The sequence below is a fragment of the Microcebus murinus genome, chromosome 7 (genome assembly GCF_040939455.1).
Source record: "Microcebus murinus isolate Inina chromosome 7, M.murinus_Inina_mat1.0, whole genome shotgun sequence".
NCBI classification, from domain to species: domain Eukaryota; kingdom Metazoa; phylum Chordata; class Mammalia; order Primates; family Cheirogaleidae; genus Microcebus; species Microcebus murinus.
Genome location: NC_134110.1, coordinates 9,790,474 through 9,807,764, shown reverse-complemented (window position 1 = coordinate 9,807,764; position 17,291 = coordinate 9,790,474). Strand labels below are relative to the sequence as shown.

The 17,291-nt window shown below is 44.4% G+C and overlaps 1 protein-coding gene across 3 annotated transcripts in view; it reads right to left on the bottom strand.

Annotated features, from left to right (window-relative positions):
- The window catches only part of SLCO3A1 (solute carrier organic anion transporter family member 3A1), a 283,652-nt gene that overhangs the window by 207,256 nt on the left and 59,105 nt on the right, over window positions 1–17,291 (bottom strand). The gene's annotated exons all lie outside the window — the stretch shown is intronic.

The following is a 17,291-nucleotide window of genomic DNA, read 5'->3' as shown; positions in this document are numbered from 1 at the left end:
AGCCAGACAGCCAGTTGGCGGCCAGGGAGCAAGGGGCAAACCCTAGCTAGCTCTGGATCCCCACACCCACCTCCGACCCCCATCACCAATCCGCCTGGGACTCCTTGTTCAGTGGTTTGCACGCATAACAGGGCTTAAACTGCACTCTCTCCATCAGGAGCTCTGAAACTTTAATAACTAGGCCTCTTATGTTTCCAAAGATAATTGCGGTGCCTCCTGAAACAGCTTTAAGGTCCTGAAATACCTCCTTGAGCCTAGTTAAACAACAACCACAAAAGACCCTCCAAGAAGAGGCCCAATTATAAGTAATAAAAGCTCCTAAAAGCAGTCATGTATATGCACAGATATCTGTTCAGCAACATACCCTGAGTATCCCCCAGGAAGGAAGTGACAAGCCTTTCCTTCCCCATCCACTAGCCACTCCAGAGTCCACCACCTGGCATTAAAATCCAAACGAAAAAAAAAGCAGAGGCTAACCCCCATATCGAGTATATTACACTTTCCATTACCCGGCTGGTTGAATTAAATTGTTCCCATCCTAGTAGCTAATAAGAGCAGGCTAGATTATACGGCAAGGGGTAGTAGGTGGCAAGAATGGCCTTGGCACTCCTTGCCCTGACCTTCCTCCCCTAATCCAGGACCTGTTTTATATGTTCTCTCTTCATGCCTGTCCTCTGACCCTGGGTTCCTCAATGGACCAGAATTACACGTTTACAAACACCCCTTGTGTGTTGCTTTTTCCTCTCATAACTTAAAAGGCCACTTCTCACCATCATAAGCAGGGGGCTGGGCCCCTTAATATTTGTTATTTTGCATAGGAAACCTGATCAGGAAATTCATTGAGGATGCCTCCAAAGTGTCACCATTCAAAGCTCAATATGTTATCATGAAAAGGCAAAGTCATAGTCAGGGCCTTCAGAAGGGGCAGTAATTTACAGAATTATAAAAATCATTGGCAAGAAAAACTGGCCTTAACGTTGAAAAGAAGTTCAACCAGGGGAACAGAAGAGGGAATAAAAAGAAACCTCCATTATGTAGAAACAAAACTGATCGATGCTTGTCAACCTCATCTATCCGGGTGGTTCCAAAACGTTTCCCCACAACAAATAAAAGAGAAAAAACACAGGTCCGCAGTGTAGTGGTGAGTGTTTAGAATTTGTTAAGGGTGGCTTTCAAAAAAGAGCTGACTCTTTTTGCTATAGCTAGAATCAGAGAACGGCGTAACCTGGAGTAAATATGTCAGGGAATATTGGCAAATGTATTTAAAAGCTGCTGTTTGGCAAAGCAATGGTATGGGTCACCCACTTGACTCTTTATTCTCAAGCCAATAAGATAGGAGCAAAGAAGCGTTGGGGCAGACAGTCCCCCATGGGTCTCTACGCTCCTACACATCGTGCTGGGTGAGCCAAGAATGCAGGACGACCCCCGCCATCTCTCAGTGGGCAGCCTTGCGGAATGAGGTAAGGCATGACTCTGGAACGAAGAGCAGGCTTGCTCACTGCTTGCTATAAAAGCAGTAGATCCCCCCAAACTCACTGTTCCTTTCCTGTGTCTCACTGTGGGTACAGACATCCCCCTGGTCCTCAGCATCACCCCACGGTACTTACAGGGAAAGAGAATAAACATGCCGATCGTTGTCTCTTGAGTAACAAAACCCTCTGTCTCTGACCCAGGAGTCTCACCTCCTCGGAGCATCCACAAAACAGCAACAGGCTGAGATTTTAGTTCGTAGTGAGGGAATATCAAAGCCCAGACTTCACAAGTAGCTATAAGATGAGCCAGTGACCATTAGGAAAAGTAATAAGCCTAGGGACAGGGCACGTGAGTGCTCAGACCTTTAGCACAAACCCAGGGTTGTAATTATCCAACTCACAAAAATGACAAAATCAAACTCTGGCAATTTTAAAGCAGTACGAAGTGGTACATAAGAGCAGACACCTGTATTCAGATCCCAGTTCTGCTACTCTCTAGCTCTGAGATCTCTGGCTAGTTGCCTAACCTCTCTGTGCCTCAGTTTCCCTCACCTATAGAATAGGGATAACAATAGTACACATCCCAGGAGATTACCGCTGTTACAAGGATTAAATGTGCTAATTGATACAAAGTGCTTAGAACAGAGTGAGGCACAGAGCAAGTGCCACCAACTGTCTGCTATTATTATTACCAGCTTGAAAAATTCAATGTTCTATGTCTCCACATACTGCCAATTATCCTCATGGTCTATATGCTGCAATATTCCCTGAGTTTTAGGATACATTGTTGGGTGAGAACGTCCAGTAGAGAAATTGTACGTAATAATCTGCATTTTATTAAAGAAAAGGGAGCTACTAATCCATAAGTATATTTGGTTATATTTTAATAACAGAAAGATAAAAACCAAAAACTTAAAGAAAAATGAATAACCTCTAAGGTAAGGGAAGGAAGAGAAAAAAGTGACAGGTTTAGAAGCTAGTATTCTCAGAATGTCCCTATGTTGTAGATTTGACTTTGAAACCCTGTAAATAGTTTATGTAATTATATATTTTGAAAAGCAATCTATAAAAATCAAGGCAAAATGAAGCAAACTTAATTGTTCATTGAATTAGAGCCATAACCACACAGAGAGAAGCCACTTTCAGTTATTTAAAAACACAGCAATTTCACTGTATATCGTGAATAGGATACACCTTACGGACAGAAAGAACTGGAGGGAAAAAAACTGTAAATCTTAAGTTGTTTTTGCTAGTCATGTAGCATTTTTCCTACTTTTCTCATTCTACCTCAGGATAACAAAATAGTTGAAATGGGGAAGTTTTTCTCTTAATAGAAACAATTAAGGAAGGAATGACAGGTAGGAAGGAGGGGGGCCTCACATCTGTAATCTCGGCACTTTAGCCAGGTGGATTGCTTGAGGCCAGGAGTTCAAGACCAGCCAGGCAACACAGGGAGACCACTCCTCCAGCCCCCTACCTGGCTCTCTACACAAAAGTACACAAAAAACAGTGGGAGGATCCCTTAAAGCCCAGGGGTTAGAGGCTGCAGAGAGCTATGACTGAGCCACTGTACTCCAAACTGGTCCAGCGAGACCTCATCGCAAAAAAAAAAAAAAAAAAAAAAAAAAAAAGGAATGGTAGACTTTAAATATCACCACTGTCAAGGCCTTGACCAGTGGCCGCTGACATCACAGGAAGAGAAAGCCACATATTATATGTCCCACATTGGAAGTACATATCATCATCTATGAAGTATCTCTTGTCACAAAACAACAACAAAAATCAAACCTGGATCTGATCAAGTCTCTAAATCTAACAACCACAACTGTCAGGAAATGCACGCAGGCAGGGAACAGAAGAACATGGCAAAAAGCACCGCCAGACTGTACAAAACTTGACAGGACAAACAGTCCCATTTCTTTAATCTGGTAGGAAGAGAGAAAGGAAGAAATCCAGAGAGTAAAATAGACTTAAGAGACAAGTCTAGCAACTGTCAAGTGTAGGGTGTTTGGATCCGATTTAAACAAACTTTTTTTCTCTGAGACAACTGATTTGAACACTGACCAGATATTTGTTGGTATTAAGAAATTATTATTAATTCTCAAGGGATGAGAATGGTATTGTGATTATGTTTTAAGAATCATTATTTTAATATCCTAAAATAATAATTACAAATAAAATATGTCAGAAATTTGCTTCATAATAATGAAGGAGAAGGAACAAGGCAGGCGGTATGTTTATAATTACTTGGCAGTGGGCACACTGGGATTCACTTGACTATCCTTTTTAATTTTAAATATGTTTTAAATGTTCCATAATGGAAAAAAATCGATTACTATATGAAATCTCAATTTTGGGCCAGACATGCTCAGCAAACACTGTGTTCAAATCTTACCAGTGACTTACAAAGAGATGTGACTTTGCACAGGTTACTTAATTCTGCTGAGCCTCAGTTTCCTGTTCTGTAAAATGGTCACTGTCGAGGCGAAGTGGAAAAACCTGAGGGCAGCACTGAATGCAGAGCCTGGCACACAGCCTGCACTCGCCCAGCGGAGGGCTTCGCATCAGCCCAGGCTTTTCAAAACAATCACCGCTGCAGGCGGCAAGCTACGGGACCCAACCTTCCTCCTAGATCTCAAAGGAAAGGGCTGTTTAATGCGAGCAGATTACTTGCCTGACAGTCTCCAACAGCAGTGAACCGCATTCTGAAAAGAACATGTTTGGCTTGTGTGTGATGAAAAGCGATCTCTGTTTTCCCCCTTCCTCTCTGCACTGTGTCCCCACTGAAGACACAAGCCAGTGGGACAAGCAGTGCTCGCCCGATCACAAAGGACAACGAGGAGGTCACCTGACAGCAGAAGATGCTCCAGGCCCCTCTCAGGCTGGCCCCGTGTGGCTCTCGGGGAGCCGGCACACCCGTTCCCCAGCTGTGAACACTGGCAACTTCTGAAAACGCTTCTTCCAGCTATATGTGGACAGCCAGCTCCGAGACTTCACCTTCCTTTCCAAAGCTGTGCGAGAGGCTGTGCCACGTTATTTCTTTGCCTGCATAATGCGCCACAACGGGGAGCAGCATTGGACACCTAAGAAAACAGCATTTACGGGAGCTTTCGCTCTAGCAGCATGCAGAACGCTGTTCCTTTTCTCTAACAACAGCTATGGTTCAGAAGACAGTGAGTGTCTTTGCAGGGGACTGAGTCATTATTCACAGTTATGAAATATTCCTGAGCACATCTGGTCAACATTTTCCAACTCCACATCTACAGATGCATATGTATGTATTGGCCTGGTGTTTCGTTTTGCCCTCCCTATGTTTCAAACTCTTGTTGATGACAGTTGCTGATAGAGTTTGCTAGGAAGCCCTACACAGGAATACACCCCTTGGAGAAAGCAAGCCCTGGGCTCAAATCTCCATGCTGTCCCTTTATTCAATCTCTCTGCACCCCGATTTCCTTCTGTCAAATGCAGCCAATAAAACCTAATTCAAGGGTTGTTTTGAGGAATAGACCAGAAAACATATATAAAGAACTCAGCCTAGTCTCTGGCACGTAAGTCTTTAATAAACACTGGCTGATGTTGTTATTACTCCTACAGGCAGATGCTAGTTCTGATTCATCTATATATCCCTAGCACCTTGCACAGACACTGAGACATACAGTGAGTTTCTCATTTAATGTCTGAATGAACAGATGAATGAATGAAATGTCGACTGAATGTGTCTGCATTAAAAAGGTTGACTTATTTTAAGTGTCTCAAAAATACAATAGTATAATCTCAACATGTGCATTATACTAAACACAAATAACCATACTGTTAACCATATTCACTGGGCATGCAATAAAATAAATCCAATGCAGATCCCTTGGAATTTTTGTAACAAAGATCCCAGAACAGTGCACATTGCTCCAGCTTCCTAAGCGTCCACAACCTGCTTCGGAGCAGGGGCAATGCAGAGGACAACTTGGAAACGGGCCAGACTGAACACAGTGAGACCTGTCAGCAGTAGACAGTCACAGCGAGAGGTGCTGAGAGCCTGGCCGTGATCCATGAATTTTTCTTACCCTGCCTTCTGACCATGTTTGCCCCAGCTGTGGTGCAGCAGGTTACAAAGTCACTTCTGACTCAAAACGGAAAAAGCAAGTCAGCTCAGGCAAGCCTGGGAGTGAAAAGCTCAAGTCCAAGTTGCACAACTGCAATGAATGGATACCGATTAAATGCCGCCAGGCCTGCAATGTAAACAAAACCGTCTGGTGAGTTGAGTTTCTCTCCCTTTACTACAGGGAGATTTTGAAAACAACTCGTGTGAAACTTTGTAGGAGCAAAGCTTTATCTGATGAGAGTTTAAAAAATTCCCACAGAGCCAGGCCCTGAACCCCCCAGACCAGACTCCTCCCAGCCTGGCAATGCCTCCCCATTTCCATACTTTACTGCTAGAATAACAAAGAGCCCCAGGGGTGCAGGTACCCAAAAAGGGCTGTATCAATAACTGGGTAGTCCGGGTTAAGTCACTTTTCATACTTAGTGTAACATGCCTGGAGTCCTGTATTACCTTGGTGGGGACATAATATTGTCTGGGGCTGGGGGAGGGGTCACCTATGGTGGGAAGGATACTGCTCTTGGGACAATGGAGACCAGGACTATAACCCAGGCCGTGCTAGGCACTAACCATACGACTCTGAACAAGTTGCTTAACCTGCCCAGCTAACCCCTCTCTCCCTGGGAGTTGGGGGGGGGGTGCGCAAGAGTACATGCAAACCACCCATCCTCTGTACCTGTCACAGAGCTGGGACCCCGTACAGGGGAGCTGGTGTATTCTGTGCTATTATGGTCATTATTCAAACTCACATGCGCTTCATACACTTGGCTAAGTGGACAGCTGTTAACTTTTCTTTGTGATGATAACGAATTCTAAAATTAAACACTTGCTCATAACAAGTAACAAGGCCAATATTAAAAAATAGAAGTACCTACATGGAGGACATTTGTTGTCTGTACTGCCTGATGGCCTTTGAATCTCGTCTTTAGCATCAAAATCACAGGTATTAACGTGGCCTTAAATCCATACACTCGATCTCCCTGGATGAAGACAAGGCTTTTTGTCCCACGATACGAACATACAGATGAAGGCCAGGGTCGGTGCAATGATTTAGATCTGATAATAGGCACCGCTGGGTTTCAAAAGGTTCCCAGTGTCCATACCCAATTTTAGAATCTATTAGATCCTTGCTGTGTTAATGAGACCGCTTGCTGGGACTCCAAACTCCTTTTGTAAACTCCATTAACAACCCACATGTCCTTATGGTAATAATGTCTTGCCCAGAAAGAGAACCAGTGACAAATCACACCCATTGGCACCGCAGGCCTAGAACAATGCAGAGAGAAAGGAAGGAGAGAGAGATCAGGACGAACCCAACCCCAAACCTCCTCGATCCCCCCATGCCCGAAATAGCAGGCAATAGTATAAACAAGAGCAAAGGCAGCAGCAACTGTCTCCAAAAATATTTTGCTGATGGAAAGTTTGCCCAGTTCATCGGTGTCCTCAGATTATTATTTGGGTCCCTCACAACTTTATACTTTTTTGCTTGTTTTTAATGACCCCAAGAGACTTTTTCTTAGTTAGAACACATGGAAAGTTTTGACTTTGAGAGTTCAAATTCTATTAATGATCCAAGTGCATTTTTAAGATGTTTTTGCTTTTAGAACCGAAAAAAAAAAATAGTTTTGATTTTCCTATCTGTGCATCAGTCTAAACCAGCACAGAAAATTTGCTGAATATTACCCAAAACGCCCACAGCTAGGCTGAAAGAAGGGATGGAAAATTTCAGTCCCAAAGGAATTTTCGGGGGGGGGGGAGGGAGTAGAGGAGGCAGCAGAGGAAGAGGAGGGCTGAGGGGTATCTCCAGTGCGGCTGAGGATGCAGTCTGACTTTGCACCCACCATCGCCTAAGTGTTGTTTAAATGCTTCTTGTTGTAAGTACAGCAGTTCTCCAGGGAGCAAATCAAGTTAAGAGCTGAACAGTGAACAGCATTCCAGTCCCCAAATGCCATCTGTCACTCTCTGCAGCCTACTTTACCTCAACTATCTTGGCTCATCTCACCCCAAGTTGCCTGTCATCAAGGTCTAACATTAGGACTCTATGTCATTTTAACCTTTTGGGGGGTCATGAACCTCAATGAGAATCTAATGAAAGCTTTCTCCGCAAGAGCACACACACCCACACACACAAATCTTCACACAATTTAACAAGGTTCTGAACTGCCCCCACCTCTGCCAAAGCACATCCAAGGACCCTTAGCTTCAAGTAGTCCAGGTAAGTAGCCATCAATGACTCAGGCCAAATTTCTGAATTCTAGCTCTAAAGAAATACATCTAAATTTTTATAAGTGTCCATTAGGCTGCCTAAGGCTTTGGTATATTCAGATTTCGTCTGTACGTGGGCTAAAATAAGCACGCAGGTACACACGTTAGGCTTGGCAGGAATGCAATGGCAGCACCGAGTTGAGAATGGAACATAGTCATTTAGTTTATTCATTCCCGAAGTCGCTAAAGGGAGTGAAGGTAGCTTTGGCAATGGCAGTCATGTAAAGGAGCCAGGGTTGGTTACAATTCGTCCATTCAATAAACAGAGCCATTGAATAAGCTGAGCATGCTCAAAACCCTCCTGCCCACATAAACAATTTGCTATTAAATACTTACTGTTCCTGCTCAAAGCTTGCCAACAGGTTATTTTTAAATATTTTGTTTGTTTATGGTAGGTAGGAAGAAAGATGGGGAGGGGCATTACTTTTGGCCTCTGAGTCCCTGTCCTGCAACCTCAACACCTCTGAAATAATGAAATCAGCCAGAACTTTCAAGCTGACCGTTTTTATTTTGTCCACAAGGTCAGTGTTCTTCAGAGTACTGTGAGTGGATATCTTGGCACTGTGAAAGAGCTAGCACTTTTACCAGAAGACAACTCACACGGGTTTCCCTGGATTCTATCCCTATTCAAAGTTGCTTGACCAGACCTCAAGAGGAAAGCAACTCAATCTAACTCTGACATGATAGGGCATTCAACCCTGATAAGGCATTCAGCTGCAAATGTTGGAAAGAATAATTTATGTGTTCAAGTAACTAGGATTCTAAGGGCTAGGTTCTAGCTTCAGGCATAGCTGGATCCAGGGAGCCCTCCTGCCCTCCCTTTCCCCTGGTCTACTCCCCTTCGTGTTGTCTTCATTCCTACGCAAGTTCTCCTCACATGGCAGCAACGCTAGACACTGAAACCTCTGGGGATTCAGAGTTCCGTCAACTGGCAGACCTAGAAGAAAAGGTAGCCTGTCTCTCTGAGTCCATTTTTCTAACCTCATGGTGGACTGGCACGGTAGACCAGAGCCCTTTTCTGTGTCGTGACTGGCCACGCCTGGACCCCACGGCTGTTCCCCAGTGAGAAAACAAGGTGCTGGACAGACAAAAGCAAATCTCCATGACAAAGACTCTTACATGGGGCATTTTAACAGTAAAAATTTCTCTAGCAATGAAGCGCTCACTTCTCACGGAAGAGGAAGGATGTTAACCTCAAATTCCTGTCAACAGCAGCAAATCACGATGCTCTATAGAAACCAAACCCATCTCCTCTCACAGAATGCTTCTTGTAGGTGAAAAGGACAAAAAGAAAACAAAGCCAAGATTATTCTGTATGAGAAAAGTAAACAGTCTAGAAACTAAAGACAAAAAAAAATATGCATATTATTAGAAAAATACCACAGTCTTTTTTATTTAAGAACAATACCTATGCCGCAGTTGAAAAGCAAATAAAAGGGATCTACATTCACTAGTCAGGTGCAGTAAGAAAGCAGTAATGAGCTAGGGTCTGTAACATTCTTCTGGAAGGAAAATTCCCTCACGTGCATCTTCACCTTTCTCTAGGTCGTCTCCAGGTGCTACGCGATCTGAAGTTTCTTTGCAAAGATGCTCTCAAACACACAGTAGATATCTGCAGGCCCGACCAGCCCCAAATGGTATCGGTCTCTGCAGCCAAATGCTCCCTCCAGGGACCTACGAGCAGAATTTTTCTTCCTCTGGCCACGTTTAGCTTGGAAAAAAAAAGAGCTTTGTTTCTTTTCCACTCTGAGATTCCCATTCTTATGAGCAGGAGGGAAAGCGCCAGCCAGAGCAGAGCTGAGGGGCCCACTCAGGCGTAGGTGTTCCCTCACTGCTGCCACAAACAGCGTCCCGTGTTTGTGCAAGACCCCCGTCCCCTTCCCTAAACCCAACGCCCCCTCCTTCAGAACCACAGAGGAGAACACTCTTCATTCTGGCTGCAGCACGCACAGCGTGCAAGAGCTTCCCTTTCCTCCTTTCGTATTTGCTTCATTTGCTATTCAAAAGGCAAGTGCTATCTGACATTGACGGTCCCGAGCAGAGAGGCCCCAGTGGCACGCACGGATGTGCTGGAGCTGGCCTGCCCGACGCTGACCCAGCAAGGGTGTGGGGAGGATCTGCACGCGATGGCCAACCAGCCCACTTGGACAGTGGGCATCTCCAGTCTCTCTTAACCACCAGAAGATCTGCGAACACTTGCTTTGCATTCCCACAGGGCAACAAACCGAGGAGGACAAGGCAAGGACCAGTCCCTCAGGAGCCATACTGCCTTTCTCATTTGTTAGCTGAGTCCCTGCAGCACGTAAGACTGAGCCCTCGAGTACATGTGGACGGGGGGTGCAAACCAAGGGGCCAGCACTGATGGCCGGCCCAAAGCTTGTCTGCATTGACACTCCAGGGTCTTAACTCATTTATCTTCTGGAAAAAAAGTCACAGCAAGGCCAAAAGGCTGGCTTTCAGGTCACACCGAATCTATCTGAACTAACCTGAGCTTTTAAAGTGTTCAGCAAATGTGGATGAGGCTAAAGTCACAAAGATGTTCATCGCCTAAATGGCCAACGAGCAAATTCCAGCATTTCTAGGTTGACAAAATAGCATGCAATTATCTAAAATGATGTATACTTTTTATGACATAGAAAAATGTTTATAATATGCCAATTGATTTTTAAAAACAGGTTTACTTATTGTATGGTCTTAACTAAGTAAAAATATGTACCAAAATAAAAAAAAATGGAATGAAATATACCGAAATATTGATAATAATTTTCTACAGGTACCTGGATTACAAATTATTTATGTTTTCTTATTGTATTTTTTGCTTTTCCCAAATAAGAATATATTCTTTTTTGAAAAATTGAACAAATATGCTTCCAAGTTAAGAAGCAACATGTTACCCGGAAAGCCAATCAATACGTCATGCAGGGACAATGGCCATACTCCGGGGCACCTCCAAATTAACACAAAGTGGCTTTCTCGCTGCCTGGGGCAGTGCTGGCCCTTCTCATACTTTGAGATGAGCCACAGGAGGGGTCTGCAGGAAAAGAAGGGCCCTGCTGGTTTAATTTGGGACCGAAGAGGTTGCTATTCTCAGCTCTGCAAGATGGATTACATCCCAGGCCAAAAATCAGGTTCCAAGGACTCTGGTCAAAAGATCTGTCCCCTCAAGAAAGCATTACAGGTAGAAAAGAAAAAAAAAAAAAAAAAAAAAAAAAAGATCTGTCCCCATGTTTAGTAGACAAGTTAATCACTTCGCCATGCCTCAATTTCTACATCTGGAAATGGAGATGCCATGTCCATAAAGATGGACAGGGCAGCATTTACTGATCCTCACCGTGTACAGGTTTCCCAATGTTTAGGGAAAACCTGGTGAGGGAGACTTGAGCCTCCTTTTACGGATAAGGCAACAGGAATAACGGCAGCTGGAAACTCATCTGAAACCCGGGAGAGGCAGGTCCACTGCGGGGCCAGGATTTGAATATCAGGACCGCTGCACCCCAGAGCCCACACTCCGAGTCTTGTCCAAGGTCACCCAGGCGGCAGCGATTCTGTGAACCACAGCACATGAATTACGAGTGGCTGCAAATGAATGAGAAACACCTACGAGCCCAGGCAATATGGAACATCCAGATAACAGCCACAGGCACGTTTCCTAGCACGTTGCTAAAAACACTCCGAAAATGGCATGTGACCAGCAGCTGGGGCGAGGAAATCGAATATGGCCAAAACAAACTGTCCACTTTTACAGTGTCATTTATTTTAGAAAAATAAAATCGAACGAAGGAAACTTCAATATCAATGAAGTTGCAAGAACATAATGAGGTATGCTTGCTCCCATAAGGGATGCCTTTTTAATTATTTTTTCAGAAAGAACTGCAGTCACAGTGTATTTGATCCATATCCGACCCATACTCTTTGGAGAGTTAAAATACATTTTACCCAATGTCAAGTTAAAATAAAAACTCATCAGAGGCAAAATAACTCTTGGATCCCAGAGCTCCGAAAAGAAATTCGGTTCTCTTTGGTTGCTGGCTGCTGGTATCCGTGTGACCTTTGTATTAAACAAACACTTGGCAGATGAGATCTGAGAATAATTTTCTTTGCATCATTAACTAGAACACAGAGGGCTGCACTGGGTTTCAATATAAGTGATAAACAAAGAAAACACGACACATTTGTGCCTAATACACTTGCCGCCCAGCTTGGAGCAGTTGTTCTGTGTATTCAGGCATCCGGCAAGGGCTCCATTCTCGCAGGGATGCAGAAGGACCCTCAGGAAACCCTTCTCCAAGAACCCCTTTCCACCAGCTAGCTCCCAGTCTCTCCAAAGCAGCCACTCTCAGGATAATCTGCCAGCCTTCTGTGTGTGTTTTGATGTTGCCTGTGTGTCTGCCTAACATATATAACTCAAAAATTATCTGGTTTCATCTTGATCCCAATAGGCATTTTTAAAACATCATGCACATTTGATAAAACTGCACAGAACTATACACACAAAGACATGCAAACGAGTGCATGTAACACTGGTGAAATCTGAATAAACTCTATGCATTGTACTAATGTTAATTTCCTGGTTTTGATATTACTCTATAGTTATGCATGACTTTACCACTGGGGGAAACTGGATGAAGGGTACAGGGGACATCCCTGTATCTTGTCATTCTACCATTATTTCAAATGTCATTCTTGTCATTCTACCATTATTTCACATTAAAAAGTTAAAAAAAAAAAAAGAAAGAAACCTATATCCTCAAATAATTCCTTAGGTACTTTGGGGGAAAAAACGACAATGCAGCTCCTCATTAAAAAAAAAAAAAAGTTAAGGCAAAAGAGGCAGGAGTCTAGGGCTGGATTGGTACTGGTCTCTTTGGTGGATGTTATGGGCCCAATTGCAACCCTCCCTCAAATTCCTATACTGAAGCCACTACCAAGGCATGTGACAATATTAGCAGATAGAGCCTTCAAAGAGGCAATTAAGGTTAAATGAGTTCATACAGATGGGCCATAACCCAATCTGGCTAGTGTCCTTGTAAGAGGAGGACATTTGGACACTCAAGGACACCAGGGGCATTCACACACAGAGACAACCACATGACAAGGCAGCGAGAGGGGGGCCCTCTGCAAGCCAAAGAAGGAGGCCTCAAAGGAAACCAACCCCACTGGCACCTTAATCTTATACTTTCAGCCTCTCGAACTATGAGAAAATACATTTCTGTTGTTTAAACCACAGCAGCACCAGCAAACCAATATGGCGCCCATATCCCCCATTTGTCTGGATTTGTCCCCTCAGTAATGAGCTCCCAGCTCTTGGCATCCCTCTTTAGGAGGAAAACAACAGCAGAAGGGTGGCAGGAAACCCCATCAAGAAAGGAATGAAGGTCTTAACACAGAAGAGCTAAGCTCTAGGTGCCCCCTCCCTACCCATGAAAGCTTAGTGCTCAACTGTTTGCAGAGTCATAAGAATACAGAAGAGGAACCAGAAGTTTTTATGGTGGGCCCAGAGGGCAGAACCAGAACCAGTGTATGTGAAGTTGTAAGGAGGCCTAGTTCTAACACAACATAAGGAAAACGTCCTAATGGCTACTGCAGGGCAAGAATGGAAGGAACGGCCACGTGAAGGTATGGCGTCCACATCGCTGGGGGCAGGTGAGCAGGGGATGGAACAAATCGGCTGCCCCAGGAGTCTAAGCTCTGACATGTACCCATCTCTACTCAAAGCACTATGAGACAGTGGTACAACCTCTTTCCAGAACCCAGACCTGAACTGCTAGCTAGCACCACCTCCTCTCTCTCTACACTCCACCCCTAACTCTCTATTCTGGCTCTGACACCCATTCTCCATTCCAGTAGCTCCTCTCTCCCTAGATTTGACGCATGTGGCTGTCTTCCCGCCTTCCTGGCTCCTGCAAGCTTTATTCCCTAAAGGCTTCAAGCTGTCTTGCGGAATGCCTTGCCTTGCACTTGACCCCCCGGACCATCCACCACCCTCGACCTCCCATCCCAGCCTTGTGAGCAGATCCCACATGTACCTGGAATAAGTATCACTCTCAGATCCAGAGCCCTACTCCATCCAGCTGAATGATTGTAAGTTACTTAACCTCTCCAAATCAGTTTACCTCTCAGCTTTGTTTATGACAGCAAAAATTTTAAAAACCCATGTCCAATACCAGAGAGCATTAAATATTATGCTATATATTCACAAGGGAATATTATGTATATAGTATTGTCATAGAATATTTAGTAACAGAAATGCTCATGAAATATTAAGAGAAATGAAATTATAAAACATGGCTTATCATACAAACATTTTTTGCAGAAAAGCATACCAATGCAGAGAAAAGATTAGAATTATATACATCATAAAGCTAAGAGTAACTATTCTCTAATTATGCTTTTTTAATATTTCTAAAATTGTAAATAGTCAACATGTAATAACTTTATTCCTAGTTTAAAAAGTATTTAAAAAATCTTTACCACTCTCATTTTACCTTTTTTCCTCCTTGGGAAGAAAAAAAGGAGGTAACAACCAACTAATGCAGCAACCTAATAAAAGGACACAACGAGAGTCTATTACATCACCCTACTTACTCATACTGTCAGAAAAAAGCACATAAAACTTGTGTTTTGAACTTGGAGAAACAGAAGGACAGCTAAGAAAACTGGTCTAATAGAAGGTCACAGCCTGGAGCTAGAAGCCTGCGTAGACTCCCAAAGACTCGATTCCTGGATCCCAGTAGGGGCCTTAGGGTTTTCACTGCCACCCTGCACGTGTAGTCCCTCTAGGAACAAACCCTGCCACATGCCACCCACGGGTCATCGTCTGGCTGCACTGTGAGGCTGGGTGCCATGTGCTGCCATAGTGAGAAGCCTGCCAGCAAAGTTCCCATTCATCCAGTTTGTCCCCTAGTAATGAGCTCCCTCAGCTCTGCACCCGCCCACCCCAGCCTGCACACACACCCTGGAAAGGACTGGCTGCAGAATGGTGCAGCCCGAGGAGCCCCTTGTGAAAGGCCCATCCAGGGATACAGGAGTTTGGCAGCAGCTCAGCCACCAGAGGAAATAAGTCATTTCAGTTGAGAATATCAGCTTGATTCAAGATGGAATGTTTCACATTTCCCCTGGCTGTGGTGGGATGCATGACATGGCCAGGGATGCCATGGCCACAAGTCTCATCACCAATGACCTGCAGCCTGAGCAGTGCATTTTGGTCATTCCCTTCCCTCCTGACATCCACAGAAAAGGATCAGCTCATAAACAAGCCTGTGTTTTACGCGTGCAATACTCACAAGCCTTTCAATCTCCAATCCAGTGTCACATTTCAGGCATATGACCAGGCGGCTGGTCTAGACCAGCTTTGCAGGAGCTGGAACCAGGGGTGCAAGTGCTATTCCGCCCCAATGGGTGCACATTTACACTTACAGTCCCAGCATCTGAGACTTTCCTCCTCTCTGCAGGGAGTTAAGAGGCCATAAATTCATATCAATTCTGTTCAGCGGGCTCCCCCAAATAGTTCCTGAAGCAAAGTTAAATGGCTTCAGGAGCTAGCTCCCTATTACAGGAGGTAAGTGCTGCAATATTCTTGTGATCACAAACACTTTTTCATGGCTTGTATAATAAATGAATGAACTGGTTATGTTCTGCATATGCCACGGTCTTCTTAAATTGTTCCTGGAGAATTCAAACCGTGCACAGAAGAAAAAGGCCACCTACTGAGGCCAATCTGTGCAGAAGGCTTATTTATTCTCTGCTGCTCCCTATACACACAGACCCATGAAATCAGTTCAGAGAGACTCAGAGAGGCCATCTTCACAGCCATGTGCTACCATGTTGTGGAATTTGGTCACATGTACCAGAGCCACCAAGATGTCCATGCACCATGCAAATAGACACTCTCCCAACTTTCTGACAACTTAACCATCAGAGGAAGGAATTAGGGTGTCCAAATAGAAATTTGACTGAACAGCTGTTCCTACCAAAGGCTCAACACAAATCCTACAGACAAGCCCACAGAATCCGAGAAGGCCCCTTGCTGGGAATGGCCAGCCCTACTGTCCATGCCTCCAACTCCCACAGCCCCAAACCAAACTGCCTCCTCATCCTAAAGCTTGGCACAAACAAAACAAGTCCGTCAGAGGTGGGGAATAACACAGCATAACTCATCAGGGAATACTTTCAGAAGTGTGTTCAGAGACTCCTGCAGGAAACCACGATTGAGGGGTGATTTAGCACTGGTATGACTTCGGGGAGATTCTGGAGAGAAATTTTTCTGCTTGATTCTATCATCAGAGACAAGAACTCAGCGTTTCACTGCCCATTTCATTCCCTGTGCTCTGATTTATCTACTTCCTGCTATTGCTACCAGAAAACAACTCTCCCCGGCCCCTAGAGTGGCATCAGTCAAGTCAGAGACCAATTAGCTGGTTGGATCTCGCGAGACCTTTTTGGCTACATGCTGTAGCCCACATCCTGGTCTAGAAAACACTCACATGGAGTGGCTGTCACTCAAGCTTTAAAGGCAACGAAAGGTAAATGAGTCCCCTAGTCCCCTTCCCAGCCCATACCCACTTAGACACAACAATGGAAACCCTAACCCTCCGTGGCCTGAGCTGTCTTGCGTTCCGTAGGCAGGCCCTGCCCAGGCTCACTGGCGTCGGGGCCGCACATACTCTCCATCTGTTCTGCCCTGAGCCCGATCACAGAAAGCTGAAACATCTGCAACGCAATTGTTCAATAAAAGCCTTTATTCCAGCGTGTACTAGTTCCAAACCATCCTATCTTAGAAAGCTTGGGCAGCGTAACACGGCAGTTTGACAGGCAGGAAGCTTTATGTCAAATCCAGTTCAAATTCTATTTTAACTTAAACCTCCATGATATAATTAACTTTATACCTCAAGGCACACTGCTTTTGGGAGGCACACAGCTTTCCCAGGTGGAGGTAATTTTCTCAAAGCTCAGCACTCAGTAACTGGGATGTGTCAGAATAATCCAATAGCTTGTGGGAGACAGAATATACCTTGTGTAACAGAGATGCTGGGCAGGCCAGCCCTCACCCTACAAATGGCCCTCCAACAGTGCCCACAAGAAGTTCCTGAGAATGCCGTTTGCCACATGAACAACCTGCCACTTAGGAGTCTTTTAACCCTAGACCTGCACGTGGCTTCTCCCAATCTGGTATAAAATATCAGCAACCATGCACAATAAATTTAAAAACAAAAAACAGAAATACCTTATTTCTTTCTAAATATCCTGTGCCCATGTATATAACCCCATTATTGAAAAAATTATCAGAAGTCACCAACTTGGAATTATACCAAACGCTGGCAATGAAATCGCCTCTCCTTTTGAGCTGCAATAGGACAATGACCAGGAGATCACTCTGATTCTTAAAAGCTGAGGTTTCAAATGTGTACACCCCACATATACCTTGGCTAATACCAGATAGCCCCAAATCCACACACACA